This window comes from Aulonocara sp. 'chitande type north' Nkhata Bay, linkage group LG9 (genome assembly GCF_057382095.1).
Source record: "Aulonocara sp. 'chitande type north' Nkhata Bay isolate Kocher_YH1m ecotype deep benthic linkage group LG9, A_spYH_male_GT1.1, whole genome shotgun sequence".
Taxonomy (NCBI): domain Eukaryota; kingdom Metazoa; phylum Chordata; class Actinopteri; order Cichliformes; family Cichlidae; genus Aulonocara; species Aulonocara sp. 'chitande type north' Nkhata Bay.
Genome location: NC_141352.1, coordinates 36,964,409 through 36,983,113, shown reverse-complemented (window position 1 = coordinate 36,983,113; position 18,705 = coordinate 36,964,409). Strand labels below are relative to the sequence as shown.

The window sequence follows — 18,705 nt, the reverse complement described above, 5'->3', positions numbered from 1 at the left end:
TCCTCCTTATTTTCATCTGCAATAAGAGGTGAACCGCACACGTTCGGTTATGCCATCTTTAGTATTTCATCTGCCTCTAAATCAAACACACTCACTTCCCTCTGTAGGAGGCGAACACTGAAATGAGCAGCGTGAAATCTGTAAACAAAGCGGCTCATGCCAAAGAGATTTAATGTAGTGATAGTGACAGCTCTGCTAGGATTATCTGGCTGGATGATATTTTTGAAAAACAAAATACTGAGTGTGGATTAACCAAGCTTTCAATGCTATTTGTTCCCCACAAAGTCAAACCCACAGAAAGTAAAATGATGGAATATTTCCTTAAATCAAAAAGCAGCAGTGTGATACTTTTCAGGTGACTGGAGCAACGGCGTTGTTAGAATAAAACAACACAACTGTTTTAGTTTTCCATTTAGGCAGAAGAGGGAGAAATCCGAGCTTGGCGCCTCAATGAAAGCTCATATGTGGCCGACTGTAGGCTGGTCTGTCCGAGGTGAAAGAAGCAGCGAAGGATGGAGAGCGAGCGAGCGAGTGAACTGAGTTTGTCAGCTTTTTAAACCTTGAAATTGATTCTTCTTCTGGGTTCTTTTATTCTAATGACAGGCTAATCCCCCTCTGCTGTTTCCTTCTGTTATAAATAGAGCCTCTTATTTCCCTGCTCCGCCGTGCGCCGCTTCTGAAAATTAGCACTCATGATGAGTCTGCGCTCTCAGCAATCAATTTGCCACAGTAAGTCCTTCCAAAAAGGTTACCTGTGGCAACTGAGCCCCAGTCACGTTAACTTTGAATTTGCCGCTCCTGCCAATTTTGATTCAGCTAATTAAATAAATGGCTCCGTCTGGAGAGTCAGCTGAATGAAATGTCAAAATATTGATGTCGAACGCTGACGTGATTTCAGGGTGCTTGTCATAAGGAGAGGAGGAGCGTGGCTGGTAGAGGGGGGGTGTCAGCCTCAGGGCTACTGTAATCCTATTAGTAGAGATCTGCTTATTTATGAGGCTGTAAGTTATTCTTGCTCAGCGTGGGCTATCCATCACAGTTTGGTTGTCTTATTCTGGCCTGCTACAGTCACACAGCTAAGAAGTGTAATAGCAGAGTATGTGATTATCAGATGGAGCTCTGTTATCTAGTCACTCACATCATGACGCTGGGGTAAACTGCTCAGAGTTAGCCCACCAGGCCTCTTTCTGGCCGAGTCAAGGAATGTTTCTTTTTCTCTGCTCACGTTTCCTCCGCCTGCTTCCTTCTGACTTCACCTCTCACCTGCCGCCTCCTGCTCCCGCTAACAGGCTCAGAATGCCTAAAATTAAATACTTCACGCTTCATACAGTGTGTCTGACCGTGTCTAAAAGCAAAAGTGTTTATAGCTGTTCTGAATGTCCAAAGTTGAAAGTGGTGCAGAGAGCATGCCATCATCCTCCAGGCAGCATCCCACTGCCTCCTAAGTCTCTTTCCAAGAGCTCCTGTCTTTTTGTGTGCTTGATGCAGTGAGTCACAGAGATGGAAATAAAGGAGCCGGTGTGCTCTTCAAAAAACAGAAGGCTGTCGGCAGGTCGGACGGCATCTGAACCTTCCTTCCTCCACACCTCTTGCTACGTGGTGTCCGAACATTTCTGCAGCTTTCTGCAGCACTCTCAGCTCACTGCACGTGGCTGTTCAGTTTTCATGTTTACAACCACGGGCATCACCACAAGTGGCTTCCGTGCGAAGCCGTGTGAAAACGTGTGTCATTATCCCCACAGTTACACAATTATCCCTTATCGCCTCTCCACGACATCCGCAATGCCACCCCGCCTTCGAGTGCCACCATTTGAGAAAAAAAGGTGCAAAATGTTTCTGTCTGACGGTCAGAGGCACGTCATATAAACTAGTTGTTTTCAAGCACACTTTGAGCCCGAGGGTTCACACTCGTATGCAGCTGTTGGTGGAGTAGCAAAGAGCAGTATAGTGCACACAGTGCCATCCAGATCCTACTGTGCCTGCCAATCAAATACATAAAGTTTATATTTAATTGAAAAGGTTTATGAAATGAAATACTTGGTATGCAGTGAGTCTACATATAGCATTAACTGCCCACAAAAAAAGAAGCTAATTATGATAGAGTAAATTCTTCTCGTATATTATTGGATAGAAGTTTACAGCCTTTAAACTCATGGCTCTGTCACTGCAATTTAAATCTTTTTCAGACATCCCCAGTTTTTACCAGGATGACCCTGCAGGAAACATACCCGTCACAGGACTTCCATAACATGTTGGCGCTATAAACTGGCTCTTTGGGTGACTGTTTCTGTTATTTATTCTCATTTTGTGTTTGTTTTAAGGCACAAGCAGGGGAAAAACCTGTGAGCACAGTCTAGGATCTGAATTTAAACTATAAACCTAACTATGTATTTCAGTTATTCAGTTGTAACCAGGTATGCTTTATTTCATCATCTAATGAAGACCAAGAGCTTCCTGTGGACGTTTCAGAATCTACATAGTCTAATTTGTGATAAATGAGATTTGCAGATGATTATTTTCTTTATTTTTTCTGTCACATTTGACAAGACGCACCCATTTGCCGCTTTTGATAACTGGGACCCCCTGCTGATAATAACTTTTCTATTCTACTATGAACTACATCCAGTGGACCTGGAAAGGAAATGCAAATTCACAGCACCTTATTGAGCACATTTGGGTGTTTGTGTTGGCGACTCGGGCAGGTCTGTGGTGAGTCTGGCACGCTGTGGGGTCTCTGGGTTGCTCTGATAGCGCGTGTTCCTTTGAGGCCCCAGCATGCTGCGGATAACGACACCGGCCTCATCCAGAGTCTGATCTCAGGCCAGCTCGGAAGAAGCCAATATTTCAGGCTGCCAGGACCCGAGCATAATAAAGATACACCCACGGTTGATTGGTTGAGCACATGATCAGACGTGTAACATGGGTTTAGATAGCTGATAGTGCCGGTCCTCACTGCTCTGGTTCTTCGCTGGCACACGACGGCGCCGCCTGGATGCACCTTCAGAGGATGAGCCCACCCTTCTCGTCTCTCCTTGATCTCCTCTCGCTGTGCCTCTCTGTTCTTTCTGTGCCGCTCTTTCCCCCCCGAAACAGTCTTTCTTCTCAGCCTTCTCCCCTCCCAGTCTCTCATCAGATCCACAGGGCCAGATTTTTATCGCTTTTCTGCGAGTCCTGCGAGGGGAACCTTGAGGGTCTCAGTGGGATCAATTTAAAAGGGAAGCACTTGTCTCTCCTCCTCTCCTTGGCCCTCTCGGCTGATTGGGTCCGCTCGCCAGGAACTTGCAGGCTTTTGATCTCAACCACCCCCGTCATCACCCCCACCGCTGCTCAAAGTTTTTGTCAGAGCTTGGCTCTATGGGAGAGGGGGAAAAAAATTTTTGTTCTACTTTCTGAGAAATGCTGGCCCCATCCTCTTTCTCTGCACCTGTGAGAGACCGAGTAACATTTTGTAAACCCACGGGGTGGTACTAACAATCTATGGTTTGACTGACTTCTCTTTGAAGATGTGAGAGTGATCCATCTCTTCAGGTGGAGGTACACCTAAGAGGACCCGTAGTCCTCGAGCAGCTCGCTCAAACAACCTGTGAGAAGTTGCTGGGAGCTGCGATGCATTATTCACAGGGTGTTACAAAGAGAAGGGTACAAGGCGATGCCCGCGAGTGATCCCATGCTGAGCTGCACTGAAGTCGCTCCCCTCTTTGTAGGACATGAAGGAACATTGACCCCACAGCATGGGGACTACCTTGGATTACAATAAACATCCAGGGAGCGCTGTGTCTGGGGTTTTTGATAAAAGGGAATTACTTTATTAGAGCTTGGGTCTTACTTTTAGAATTTCTTATTGTTTTTCTCAAATTTTATTCGATTCAGTTAATGGTGGTGGAGCAAGAAGCAGAAACGTCAGGTTAGGTTACTATACCACTTGTCACAGGATAGGTTCTGATTAAGATTTCGATTTGATCAATTCCAGATACGGCTTTTTCAGTCCTTTAAGGAAACGTTCTCTGATTCCCAGTTAAAAGTAAAAAACTGTATCCAAAAAGCTCATTCCAAAACCTGTAATGAAGGCCAGTGTCAGTTATATTAACAGAAATAATGCTCAGATATGTGACAGCAATAATGAAGTGTAGCATCATTGTGATATGGTGCTGTTACAGCTGGCTTTTTGTAGTCCTCCATATGATTATGTAAGTTTGTTGTGTAATGTAAGTGGTTTGCTGAGAGAAGGGCAGCGTGAACTCTCAGTGTGTTTTTTGGATAGAAGCCAGGCCTCGTCACCCTCCTCCTCATCCACCTCCTCCTCTGTCTCCTGCCAGGTCACCGAGGGTCAAACCAGAGTTTTTCTTGTCCTACCTCGCTGACCTCTCTCTCCTCTTGGGAAACCTCGAGTTACATCTCAGAATTAAAATTCCTGGTAAATTTAGCCAAACCAGGCCACAAGCCTCTTTTGCACGTTTGTTTTTCCAGGCCGTATCGCACGAGCGTCACCTTATTCCTCGCCAAACTGAGTTTCTCAGCGGCTGAGAAGACGGGCCCGAAAGTTCGAAGCAACGTGGTTTGTGAGCGTATCTCACTGTTCAGCGCCCCTTCTTTCCAGGGCTCTTGGGTCCCTGGGTGATGACATCATCGGCGTACTTGTGCACTAATTGAGGTTTAATGCTAGAGTAAAGCGAGTAGGGCTGTAATTTTCCCGCCCTGGCCTGGAATAGAGACGAAAGCTTTTCATGTGGTCGGGGCTAATTCAGGCTGCAGTGCTGCAGCTGCGGGACACCTCACACTTTTGTCCTCCTCTTTCTGCCTAGAGATTAGAAAAATATGGAAAGCAATATGACGGGCTTGGCAATGCCCAGGTTTAGACATACAGAGGAGCTCATATGAGGAGGCACCGCCTCATAGGTAGGTGCATTTAGGTGTAGTTGAGTTGGGGCACACTCGTGTCTAAAAATTGGACTTTTAAATCAAAGTTAAGGTAGTAGGTTTTCCACAACTTTTTAAAATTAGGCTGGGAAGAAACACTGCATCGATGAACTACAGTCACCCCTAATGATAAACAACACAACACCGCATGTTTTATACAGGCTGTCATTACAATCGTATGTACACAAAGCCTAGGTGTAATGGTGTTCATCCTCCCATCTAGGCAAACACAAATACACATGCACACCGACACAAACACAGAACTCAACTTGCTCTTTATCCTATCCGCCATATCAGGGGCTGTATAAACATCAGGTCTGTTTGAAGTAGAAGGCCTTAATCAAGTGTAATCACCGGCATCACTTGCTGGTTACGGGGCTGAGAGGGGACGGGCAGAGAAGGAGGGCAAGACCTGCAGAGACACCTGAAAGCAGCAGGATAGACCAGAGCCGGTGTAATGATCCATATGACAGCAACAGATAACTGCTAACACCAAAACAACTATCATGTAAATCTCTTTGCTTTTACGTATTAAGCTTCTAAGCTGTAATGTCTGTGGACATAAATGAGAAATGTTTAAATCTTGACTTGTGCTGCTTTTCTTTCCTCTAGGTGGCGCACGTTGGTGGCATGTATAGAACTGGTTGGATAATCCCCCCCCTTCTGCAACCTGCAAATTTAAGCGTGCAAGAAAATTTGTAAGTTCCAAAATACTTTGATCACGTAGAGCAAACCACTCCTTAACATATTGTTTCGTGGATGACAGCGGTTGATTTCACAGTAAGAAGCTTCTGCATTTTTATTTCAAGGAAAAGTTGTTCAGACTTATTGCATATTTGAACTGGAACTTCAACACAACACAGAGTTTGACATTGAAATTTCTTCTATTTATCAAAAAGTTGGCAACATTTTTCACCTTCTCACCAAGGTTCTTGTCGATGGCTCGTACCTCTGTCCGGCCTCGTGCAGGTCTACAGTCCTGTCATGTCCTTTGTCAGCTCTTTGGTCTTGCCCATGGTGGCTGGAATGGAAGAAGTTTTTTCTGTGGACAGGTGTGGTTTATACCCAAAGTTCAGATCAGATCTATTTGTAAGTGGTTGATTGGTTGATTGACTGTATAGACTAAGAACCTTCATAGTGTAGTGGTTTATACATTTGTCTAATGAGCAAGAAATCCACGCTTCAATTCCCGATGCTACTCCTCGAGGGGCGGTGACCCCCATCAGAGATCAGTCGCTGCTGAAGTGGCTCTACTAAAGCATGTGGACTGGAACGAGCAAGAGACCGACCCACTAACCTACCCACCTGCTGAACAACAGTCACCACAGTAGGCTGTATACACGGACAGACAAAGAGCTTATTGCATGATTTTGTCGGCCTGTTTTCTGATACATCGGTATTGGCATTTATATCAGACAAGAAAGGTAAAGAAGAGATGGGAGGAACCGCGCTGTGAGGGTTGTGTAGTAGGTCCATCATGACCAACACCCAGCTGATCCAAGCAGAGTCGGGCAGAGTGTAAATGAGTAATCTGTGACTTGTTGTGACAAGATTACTTTTAAACTGCAGCTTCATTTTATCTTAATTTCAAAATTAGTCGAAATGTGAAGATTACAGTTGTCGTCTGCTGAACGTGGTCCTAATACTCCTCCACAGACTATTTAGATTTCAAAACAACTTTGTTTAACTTCTTGTCTCCCTGATAAGAGAGCAAAAGCATCTCGTTTTCATTCAGCCATCTAAACACTCGAGTGAGAACTTCTCCACGATAAATCAGAAATGATGCACAGCAGTGCACCAACACTTCAACAGAAGCTTTTTGGCATGCGGAAGCTGAGCGGCCAGCCCTCGTATGGAGCACTTTTCTCAAGTGAGAATGGAAATAAGCAGTAGATGTCATTGCACATAGCATATCGGTGCCTCTGTAATGTACAGTGGCCCCGAGGTGCGATTTAGAAATGAAAGAATGTTTTGTGATTAACTCTCGGCACAGGCACGCACACATACACACACTGATTCCATTGTACCAGTCGGGTCTAACTGGCCTACGCCTGCGCCAAAGCCTGTTAACTCCAATCCAGAGCGTAGAGGCTGGTAATGAGCACTGTCAGAGCTGACATAACAACCTCCCGCTCTGGGCCTGAACGCTGGAGTCAGAGAGAGAGAGAGAGAGTGAGTGTGTCGGTCTGCGCCGGGCTGATCCTGATTCAGCTGCAGACTGATGGTCAGACCTCACCAGTCTAGTGTAATGTGTGCTAAAAAAAAACCCGTCTCCTTTAAATTCAGACTTTCTTTTCTACAAACTGTGACACATGGTGTGAGGTTAGACTTAAATGGCGTTAAAACTCAAAGTATGAAAGACTTTACTTTTAATTCCCCCATACCTGGAAAGAATTACACTCTGCTTTGAAGCTTATTACTTAAGCTTTTAGACCACCTAATCAGAAGGAATTAACTGTTCTTTGAGTGCAGCTGACTTTGAGTTGAAAATAAAGGGTCAGTGTGATATTTATATTCTAAAATATATATGAAGAAAATGCTAAAGATGCCTATTGTGTGCTTTACTCAAGCTTGCATAAACGTTTTCTCAGACGTGCCGTGAGTGCACTCTTGAGATATGAGGTGTTCTGTACTGTCGCGTATTTGTCCTCAAGGTTAGCATCCCGGCTCATTAGAATCAGCTTGTTTAGAGCGGATGACTCGCTGTGTTGTCTGATTCGAGTTGAGGCAGAAAACAAATGCAGCCCTCACGTTCCAGCATCGCGTGTCCTGGCCTCCTATTTCTCAATAATTTATCCAGACAACTAGAATGATTATTATATGAATATGCACTAAAAATTCCATTCTTGTGCTCTTTCTCTCCAAGTTTGTGCATGTCAGTGTGTAGAGAGTGCGAGCGAACACGGAGCTGTGTGTATGCAGCACTTTTCCGCCTGAAACAAAGGAGGTGTCAGAGCGAATTAGCCCCCCTACAACTGAACGCCCAGAGAGCTTAGAGATGCACCACAGGTTCTGCTGAGTCGCACATGAGCCGCGGTGTCTGCTCCCCTCCTCCTCCTTTTGCCCCACCCCTGCCCCATTCCCCCCCTCCGACTCCTGAGTTGCTCTAACAAGGTTGTTGGAGGAGGATAAGGCGTGTTAAATGAATAATTTACACAGAAGAGCGCTCCTTATTTATTTAATACGGCTGGATCTGACTGAGTGGGCAGCCTGCGTCCCCAACTGCTGAGACACTGTTGGCTAAACGAGCACTCGCTCAGCTTAATGGAGGGTCAAAGCGACAGGCGTTTAGAGCGAGCGAGGGGTTGCAAGAGAGAATTTGTTGATATAGTGTGTGTGCGCGCAAACTTCTGAAACAGGCCATGCAGAGCCATGCTAGGGTGTAAACCTTGTCACTCCTGTGCAGTCTGTTATCACACCAGTTTGCTCTTTAAATTTCTGATCAGCTACCACAATATTTCTCCAGATAATTAATGGAATACATTTATGCTTTTTCAACATTAAATTAAATCAATGGGATTTTAAATATTTCATGTATTTTTTTTTTTAGTAGTTAAAATAAGTTAAAGTAATTAAAATAATTGCAATTTATAGATTAATTTTACTCAAGGTATTCTCACTAATTATTTTTATTGTCTCTAGATATAATAACTTTATTTTTTACACCATAATCACAGATTAGAAACAAGAAGGGTGATTGTTGTGTTTGTTTTAATGCTAATTAAAATATCTTAAAGCTAAAACAGTTTCAACCCTGCTAGTTAGCGTGCCAGTTAGATAGCATATTTAGAGTTATTGAGGCTATTGAGTCTCTCTAGCTAACTAGCTAGCTAGTTAAATTTGGCTACTATAACAAAAAAAAGTCAGCTTTTTGCTCCTCACATACTAGTACTACAGCAAAACTGAATTAGCTGTCTGCTAAGATGGGTTCTTTATTTTTGATGCAGAGTAATAATACAGTTTTGACCTTGCTAGTTAGCTTGACCGTTAGCATATTCTGAACTACTGTGTTATTAGGTGGGGTAATTATTATTATTAATTGTTGATTGGCTTATTTTTCTCATTTTATTTTATTTTTTTTAAATAATTCTTTAAACTTTATTCTTTATTTCCTGTTATTTATTTTTTATCCCACATTATAATTTTGATCCCTTTGGGACTCCATAATCCACCACATCTGTGTCACCATTTACCAAAATTTTGTGATTGCTTTGACTTTGTCTATAAAAATGAGTGAAAGGGTTGATGTGTCTTCACAGGAGGAGTGCGGAGACTGGGGGGAGGGGACCACAACCTGGGCACCAACCAGAAAGTGAGCAGCTGAAAAGGAAGGAAAGATCATCCAATCGGTAAACACCTCAGGTCTACGTCAGTTGTTTTAAGATAAACTTTATTGACCCCATGCAGAGACATTGAAGTGCTACACCAGCACACAGCAAAACATTGTACCTGCTGCTTTCAGCCGATGACTTAAAAACACTACGAAGTTAAGGAAAGTTTGAATTAAAAATTGGACTAGAGAATGAAATTATGTGATGGCTGTAGAGAGCAGGGTTTACTGTCATTATGTTAGGATTTTAAAACATTTTAGAGATATCAGAAAATGTCAGTCGTGTTCCATAATCAAAGATCGGCTCTCATTCTAGTAGCAGAGATGGATTAATCAGGGTATGGCAAAAATCCCTGAAAGACCTGGGTAGCTCTGGGTTTCCTCCTCCTCATCTTCCTGTGGACAGAGACGGTCTCACTCAGCAGAAGCATCACAGCACCACAGTTCTTGTGTGTGTGTGTGTGTGTGTGTGTGTGTGTGTGTGTGTGTGTGTGTGTGTGTGTGTGTGTGTGTGTGTGTGTGTGTGTGTCCATCCCAGGGGAATGAAATCCCCCAGCTCACACTGACCTCATTATAAAAATAGCTCGTCCATCCAGCCATCACATATCCCACATTTCCCCTCTCTTCCTCGGCCTCTTAGATACGTGGCAGTCCTCCCTACCTTCCTCTTTCTCATCTCTTCATCAGTGTTTGAGGTGGACTTAACGTGAGATTAAAAGCTTATGCAAGTCCGTGTAACGCCAAGGTTTCCTTCCCCTGTCATTAGTTTTGTGTCCCTAATCTGGGGATGTCTTTTAATCATGCAACATCTCAGAGCAACATTAAAGATTGCGTATTACATAATCAGTTAACGCTGCTTCTTGGTAGGGTAGAGATTCCAAGCTGTTTCGACGTTTTTCCACAGACTTCCTGTCTTTTCTTTTACCTGGTCCACCGCCTGCCAGAAGAGAGGAATCCCTCCCACTGGAGTGAGCAGCGTCTGGTTAATTTAACAGCAGCATCAGTGATTATTACAGTCCGAGTTCGCCTTTGATCCTGCCAGACAGCATTTGTCTTAGTTGGGTTTTATAATCCAACAGAGACTCCTTAGCAGATGCTCGATTTATGGACTGTGAACAAAGACTGAGATAGACAGACAATTTCTGAAGACATCATACATGGAGATAAAGGCGATTTGACCATTCCTGCTGAGGTTTAGTAAAGCTCACAGTTAAACACAGTCACCAGTGGGAGATGTTTGTCAGCCACTGAGCCACTCTGCTGGAGCAGCTTAGGCTACTGCAGGAATAATCATTAGAGTGCAAATGATTACAAATCACTTTGTTCTACAGTTTGTTATTTTTTTTTTTTAGAAACAGAGTTATAGTGTACTTAAACATTGCAAAATTACTGTTTCTCAGGAAACTAATTTCTGGTGCATTTAACACTTAAAGAGTGTGTGTAATAAAGAAATCAAACAGTTTAACAAACTTAGGAAATATGAACCTTATCCAGTAAGTCTTTTGTCACAAAGTCTGTCACTTTGAATCTGAATGCTAAGCTTTAAAACACGCAATCATAGGCCGCAGAATGAAATCTGAGCTGATGTTCGAGCGCAGTAGCTTTTTGCAGACAGAAAGATCTTCTTTTCTCCTCGTGGATCTCTGCCTGCTTTGAGTTTCGAGTAGTGTTGATAAAATAATGATTTTCCTTTTGAATTTTTAAAAACGCCTCATTCTGAGTATTTTGAAATCATTTCAGGTTTCAATTTTACATTAACTGTACGCCCATACATTCACGCTTTCTACACGCACACACACATTATCCACACAGCCTGAGTACAGAGGAGGAAATGGTTTATCTCAGAGGCTTTAAAAAAATGCAAAACCTCGACAAGTTCATGAAATGTCCATAAGAAAGTATAAAAACATTTTTATATCCCAGTTTTTTTATTCCATGCTATCAGAAATTCTGGAATAGTGTCTCTACAGAACATGATCCATAATGTTCTTGCAGGGGAGGGTGCTGCTGCCGATGATTGTGATTGATTAAGCAAACACACTGTCATTTCATAACAAAAGCACCCACAGCAAACACAAAGCCCAGTGTCTGGCACAAGCGCTGATAGCACACAAACAATTATCACATGCAGCGGAGCAATCTGAAAAATGACTGTGTGGGTTGCTGTATGCAGTTATGTGCCAACATAACAAGCATTAGGCTGATTAGAATTCCGACATCAAACTTCCTATAGAGTAAAGTTACCTCGGTTTTTTCCCCTTGCCTGTGTAGAAATGGACTGCAAAGGCTGCTTTGGCTTCTCAGTCTGTTGGACATAAAATCTTGGGCACAATTGCTGTTAGCAAAATCATGAACCTTTCTGTAAGAAGGAACTTTCAGTGGGAGTAAAGCTACTGACCAGAACTCCCATTCAAGATTCACCCATTGATCTGTCTCACCTTGGATTAGACGGTTTCATACAAAACAATAGTCACAAGTCAGCAATGCACATACTGTGTTTTAAAGGTCACTTAGAGATTTATTTAAGATCAGGTCCCTTTTATAAATGGTTCCATTTGGTTTCTGTTATATGCTAGTAGTTACTGTATGTAAAATAATATAATAGAAGTTTAAATTTTAAAGGATGCAGGTCAATTTGTTAGCTTTAATGTGGATAAAAAAACGAATTATCAGCCGAACAAAGAGGATAAACTGGAATTATTAGCATAAAGTGTGTTTGGCTAGCTAAAAGTATAAATGGTTACATTTGCCAGCTAAGCATCAAATAGTGGACCTGGCTAACAAGGTGAATGGATGAATTGTTACAACTTCTGGCTGCAAATGATGCAAAGGTGTGCCGCGAATGGTCCCTACAGACAAAGATTACCTGTTATATGTAGCAGTAACTAAAAGGCTGGATCCAGTTTATAATGAGCACATTTGAAAGTCACAGTTGTTGTTAGTAACAGCGTTCCTGAGCCCATGTGACGTGTTTGTTGAATCCCAAAGGTTGGGATGCAATGTTTTAAGTGATGCAATGAGGTACATTCATCACTTGTGTGAGTGTACTTGTTTGCGTTTACCTCTCCTTTGTAACATTACCTTCTTACCTACACATCCTGCAGCTTACCCCCCCCCACCAGAAAGACAATTCAACGTTAAATATGGAAAAGCTGCCTCACATTGACCTGTTTTTGTTTTAACTGTTGGATTCATCTGCATTTCTTTTGATCTCACACTGGGTCTCAAGGAGCAGGCGTCATTAAGAAGGTTCACACAACATTTTTTCTTCCTCTCAACATGGCCAAAGCTCCAGTATGTGAACCCTTTGCTTCAGTGCTTCAGTTGGGTTGAAAGCCAAAACCATTCTTGTCTGTCCTTCACCGCTAATCTGACGTGTTCGTGTGTTGTGTTGCCCTTGGGGTGGGTTACCTCCACCTCCACCCCCTCCATCTCATCTCTTCTCCTCCCCACCTTGCTGTTTATCCATCTCTGGGCTCTTCGCGTCCCTGAACCTGCTCTAATTAGCATCCCACACAACACTGTTTATTTACTCAGGTACTGGCAGAAGGGGAGGGAGGCGCGAATGAAAGGGAGAGTTGGAAAAAGGAAGGATGAGGCAGAGAAAGCTGGGAAGTGAGGGAGGGAAAGAGAGGGCTAGGAAACAGGAAGAGAGGGAGAAATGATTCAGAGAATCAAAGAGCTCTGAGACTCTCTCATACCGGATGCATGGCGTAATGATGGTTAGAGAGACGTGATGCAGAAAGTCAAAAGTGAGAGACAGAAATCTTTCCCGCCTCTCCACGCCTCCTCTCTGCCATTTCCAGTGTTTCATCTGAGATGCAGAGTGCCTAAAATTAGCAAGCTGGCAGCTTCCTTCCTTCCTCCCTTCCAGGGCCCCATTAAAGTTCTCCCATTGCGTCGAGTGATCATTAAGGTGGGTCTGGGAGTGCAGGTGTTTTCTTAGCACCCCAGTCAAGGCTGCAGTGGCATCACTTTTCTTCATCGGGGCCAGCGTGAGCAAAAACTCTATGCAGTCTTCATTTGCGGGAGTGTTTGAGCTTTCTCCTTGTGAGTAATGAACATCGCTCAGTCTGTCAGCAAAGATGGAGGAGCATATTAATAAACAATGGACAAAGGAGCAGCAGAGAATAGATAGAAGTGGACAGGCCTTGTTGTTTGAACATCTATGTGTTTGACAATCAGGCGGTTGTACAAATCTTGCGCTCAGTGTCTTGTTCTTTGGTCATGTTACCCTACCCCTTAATGCTCTGTGTCGTGCACCGTTATCCAGCTGCCAGTGAATATCTGTGAGATGTCAGGGCTCAGATTGCTGCTTAAATGGACTGGATTGTACATAATCTCACAAGATGGGTAGTCTTTCCTTTTAAAAAGAATTAGATAAAAAAAGAAAGCTCAAAGTTCAAAGCCTTCATGCTTTAACAAGTCTTTGCAGTCTGCCAGGCACTGGGTATGATTGTGGTGTTGCGAGGTCACCAGGTGAAGGTTAAAGGATTTGACACCCACTTCGCTGGACGTCTGTTTTTGCTTGTGCCCGATTCACTGTAAACCTACTTGACTGTGCAGCTTAGCGATTTTGAAATTTCAAACACTGCGGCCTCAGTTGCACCAGTTCCAGCTGGCTCTTTGTTGCATGACTAAAGCCGCTTTCACGCTACATCCCTGAACTTTTATTGGACTTACCCAACAGAGGTGCATGTGGCAACACAAATGTTCCACTGGACACTAAACAGTCTTTAACCAGCCGTCTCCTTAGTACAAAGACTGCGAGAATAGTTCAGCTTCGTGCACTTACCTGAGGATGCATTCAGGGTTTTTTAACCACTTTTCAAATCTTTTTTTCTTGAATGTTGCAGGTCAAATTTCTGGTGTCACAGAACAACAGTTTATGTAATTTCTATTTCAAACTAGACGACTCAGAGTAAGCAAAAGAGAGATCTGATGCCACAGCAGCCACCTAGGCGACCTTCTAGTACAGGGTGGGCCATTTATATGGATACACCATAATAACATGGGAATGGTTGGTAATATTAAAGTCCTGTTTGTGGCACATTAGTATATGTGAGGGGGCAAACTCCTCAAGATGGGTGGTGACCATGGTGGCCATTTAGAAGTCGGCCATCTTGGATACAACTTTTGTTTTTTTCAATAGGAAGAGGGCCATGTGACACATCAAACTTATTGGTAATGTCACAAGAAAAACAATGGTGTGCTTGGTTTCAACATAACTTTATTCTTTCATGAGTTATTTACAAGTTTCTGACCACTTATAAAATGAGTTCAGTGTGCTGCCCATTGTGTTGGATTGTCAATGCAACCCTCTTCTCCCACTCTTCACACACTGAGGAGAAATGCCAGCACAGGCATCCAGTATCCGTAGTTTCAGGTGCTGCACATCTCGTATCTTCACACCATAGACAATTGCCTTCAGATGACCCCAAAGATAAAAGTCTAAGGGGGTCAGATTGGGAGACCTTGGGGGCCATTCAACTGGCCCACGACGACCAAACCACTTTCCAGGAAACTGTTCATCTAGGAATGCTCGAACCTGGCACCCATAATGTGGTGGTGCACCATCTTGCTGGAAAAACTCAGGGAACGTGCCAGCTTCAGTGCATAAAGAGGGAAACACATCATCATGTAGCAATTTCAAATATCCAGTGGCCTTGAGGTTTCCATTGATGAAGAATGGACCCACTATCGTTGTACCCCATATACCACACCAAACCATCGCTTTTGTTGTTCCAACAGTCTTGGAGGGATCCATCCAATGTGGGTTAGCATCAGACCAATAGCGGTGGTTTTGTTTGTTAACTTCACCATTCACATAAAAGTTTGCCTCATCACTGAACAAAATCTTCTGCGTGAACTGAGAGTCCTGTTCCAATTTTTGTTTTGTCCATTCTGCAAATGATCTGGGTCATCCTCGTTGAGATGCTGCAGTAGCTGGAGTTTGTAAGGGTGCCATTTGTGAGTAGCTAATATCCGCCGAAGGGATGTTCAACTAATGCCACTCTCCAGTGACATGCGAGTGGCGCTGTGGGCTCTTGCTGAATGAAGCTAGGACAGCCACTGATGTTTCTTCATTAGTGGCAGTTTTCTTGCGTCCACATTTTGGCAAATCCAACAGTGAACCAGTTTCACAAAACTTAGCAAGCAGTTTGCTAACTGTAGCATGGGAGATGGGTGGTCTCGTAGGGTGTCTTGCATTGAAATCTGCTGCAATGACCCGGTTACTGCGTTCACCAGATATCAACACAATTTCAATCTGCTCCTCACGTGTTAACCTCTTCGACATGTCAATGGCTGTGAACAAAGAGAAACTTGTAAATAACTCATGAAAGAATAAAGTTACGTTGAAACCAAGCACACCATTGTTTTTCTTGTGACATTACCAATAAGTTTGATGTGTCACATGGCCCTCTTCCTATTGAAAAAACAAAAGTTGTATCCAAGATGGCCGACTTCTAAATGGCCACCATGGTCACCACCCATCTTGAGGAGTTTGCCCCCTCACATATACTAATGTGCCGCAAACAGGACTTTAATATTACCAACCATTCCCATGTTATTACGGTGTATCCATATAAATGGCCCACCCTGTATACTTGTTGGAGATTGGTGTCCACAGTGGGGCTTGCCAAATCCTGGTTTGCTTCCTTACTGGTGAAGGCAGCTTCTGCTGCTGTACATCTACGAGTATCAATACTTTTATGTGTTTAACCTACTGTACCTGTGCCTACTACCAGGTAAACAAAGCTAAGAGATCTTGTCAATGACGGTTCTTCTTTGTGGATTTCAGTGCAAATAGTGCAGTTATGTAGTTATGCAGTACTGTGAAGCACTATGGTCAACACTGTTGTTTTAATATGTGCTATATAAATAAATTTTGATTTGATTTTGATTTGATGCACAGTCTTGGATGGCAGTTTCTTAACTAAAATGGTCCCAAGTGGCTGTCCTGTAACACGTCTTGTCATCTCTGACAGCTCTCGTCCCTCTCTTCTTTCCTTTTCTCCTCCAGCTCCCCTCTGCTTTTCCACCACTGTTTAGTGCTGTTTGACCTGCTCAGAAGGGCCCAAATGTCACAGCAGAGGGAAAGGTCAGGTAAAGGTTTTAGTGCTGAGCAAAGTCTGGACGGCTAACACAGCGCTGGATGCCCGAGGGCGTCGAGGCGGGGGAGGAGGGCCACGTTAACACTTCCGACCTTGAATACACACACACCTACCTCTACACAGTTACGTGCACTTTGACACACTGCTGTCACCTCGCATCCGTGTCGACGACACTCAGCTCAGAGCCGGGAGCCACATCAGCTGCGTGCAACGTGGCCGCGTCTGTTTATGTGTGCTCGTACGCTCATTTGGGTCATCTGCAAGCACAGATGATTGAGGACGCTATGGCTTCCCGGGGAATGACGCATGGCCTCGCTGTGGACATCGGGTCACAGGTCGCTGGCTGTCGGGGGTTTACAGGATCCTGCTTTTAAAGGGCAGGACCTCCATTTTTTACTGACCACTTTGGAATCCTTTTGAATAGAAAATTATTTGGATTCATATAAAAAGGACGAGTGCGTACACTTCCTTATTTTGCAAGTGAATGAAAGCAAAACACAGAGAGTCTGAGTTCAGTGTGTTCTGTACGGTGAATGGCAGATCAGTGGTGGGATTTCTTTATTGATTAATCTACATCCACATGCAGGGCAGAGCAGCCGGATCCTAATTGGAATGGATTTCTCTCTTGCATTGATTTGCTCAGGTGACAGTGGATGACATATGTGTGTGTGCGTGCGCTGAATACCATATGGTGTTCTGATGTTCTGTCTTACAACAGCTTTCGCTGTTTGTTGTCCGGTGAAGAGGTGAAAAGGAGCAGCTGGATGTTGGCAGCGTGTGCGCCTCTTCTTTGGCTCTCTCATTCAGAAGCACTCTGAGATAAAGCAAGAACACTGACTTCATTACCCCATGACTGCTTTCATGCTTTCACCCACACACACATGCATATACGAGCTGGTGCGCAAAAATGAGTAGTTAGCATGCATGCAGGCAGAAGCAATGGAGCACAGATAACTTTACACAGGAGGGAATGATGTCATTTCCTCTTGGATGCATTTTTGGTTTTTTTTATGTTTTTGCATCTTAACAAAGGCAAGAAAGGTTTATCTTTTTAACTAACTCTCTCACATTTACTTATCCCACACATAATGTGTGTGTGCGTGCAAGAGAGAGGGGGCTACTGAGAGATGGCCGCTGGACATGGCTTCTCACAGCCGACTGGCCCCGACCCCCCATGATCTGCTCTCTTATCTAGTCCAGATCCTGGCCTTTCATCTGGGCTAAAACCTGGGGGAGCTTGGCCTCTGCTGTTTTTTAAGTCTTCTCTCTCTCTCTCTCTCTCTCTCTCTCTCTCTCACACTCACACACACACACACACACACACACACACACACACACACACACACACACACACACACACACACACACAGTCTCATTCCAGACCCCCTCCATCTCCAGACTCTATCTGTGAGTCCCAGATGAGCATTGCTCTCACCTACAAGAAGAGATAACAAACCTCACACTCCTCTGCTCTCCTTTCCCCAAAATACTTCAGATTTGATTTCTTCAAAACTCACTGTGAGGGGAAAAAAAGAAATTACCTCCCCTTTCTCCCTTTCTTATTGTCTGCTTCGTTTTCATGTGAGAATTGGGTTTTTTTTAATGTTTTTTTTTTTTCTTTTTTCGAGATGTGGTTGTTGTTATGTTTGGGTCCTTGCCACCGCCTTCATAGATAGGAAGCAAAATGCTGCACTCTGCAGTTTAAACAGTAGTTGTTTGGCTAAAAGCGAGACAAAGCAGAATCACAGAACGCATCGGGGATGCTCCCCAAACACGGTGCTCTTCATGTTTTGACACTGAACAAAGTGGCGCTTTCAGTTCTCACTAAATTGCATTACTGCCTAACAATAGGTGGGTTGTTTTGGCTGGTCGGCCAGTCGGTCTTGGCTGGACCAGATCTTCATGTGACCAGCGTTCAGCTGTGAGAGCATGAGCTGACGTTTTTGTGTGTGTGAGTAAAGCGTCTGCAGTTCATACCATGTCATTCCATTCCAGGTGGATGCCTGGCCCGTCCCCACTCTGCCCTGCTGCTCACCCCTGACCTGTTTCCAGCATAAACACCAGATCCTCACCTCTCACCCCTCTGGCTTTACCTGATAATCTGTCTCTGTGGAGCAACCCCCCTCTTTCTCACACACACACTATCGTTTTTCTTCTTTCTTCCTTAGTTTCTTACATTCTCTCCAGAAACCAGATTTCTGCATCACCCTAGCAGTGACCTCTGACCCCAGTCAGATCGGAGCAGTTGGCGTTTTGAATCCAGCAGCAGTTTGAGTAGCATCAGTGACCTGCTTGCACATTTGTCTCTTAGCCTTGTTGTGTTATGCCCCCTCGAGTCAAAGC

At 43.9% G+C, this 18,705-nt stretch overlaps 1 protein-coding gene across 2 annotated transcripts in view; it reads left to right on the top strand.

Moving 5' to 3' along the window:
* znf438 (zinc finger protein 438) overlaps positions 1 to 18,705 on the top strand; it is a 54,494-nt gene that overhangs the window by 21,637 nt on the left and 14,152 nt on the right. For both annotated transcript variants that reach the window (XM_086307326.1, XM_086307327.1), the window contains 2 exons: positions 5,530 to 5,615; positions 9,177 to 9,266. The gene's annotated coding sequence lies outside the window, so the exon portion shown is untranslated. The remainder of the gene's footprint in view (positions 1 to 5,529; positions 5,616 to 9,176; positions 9,267 to 18,705) is intronic.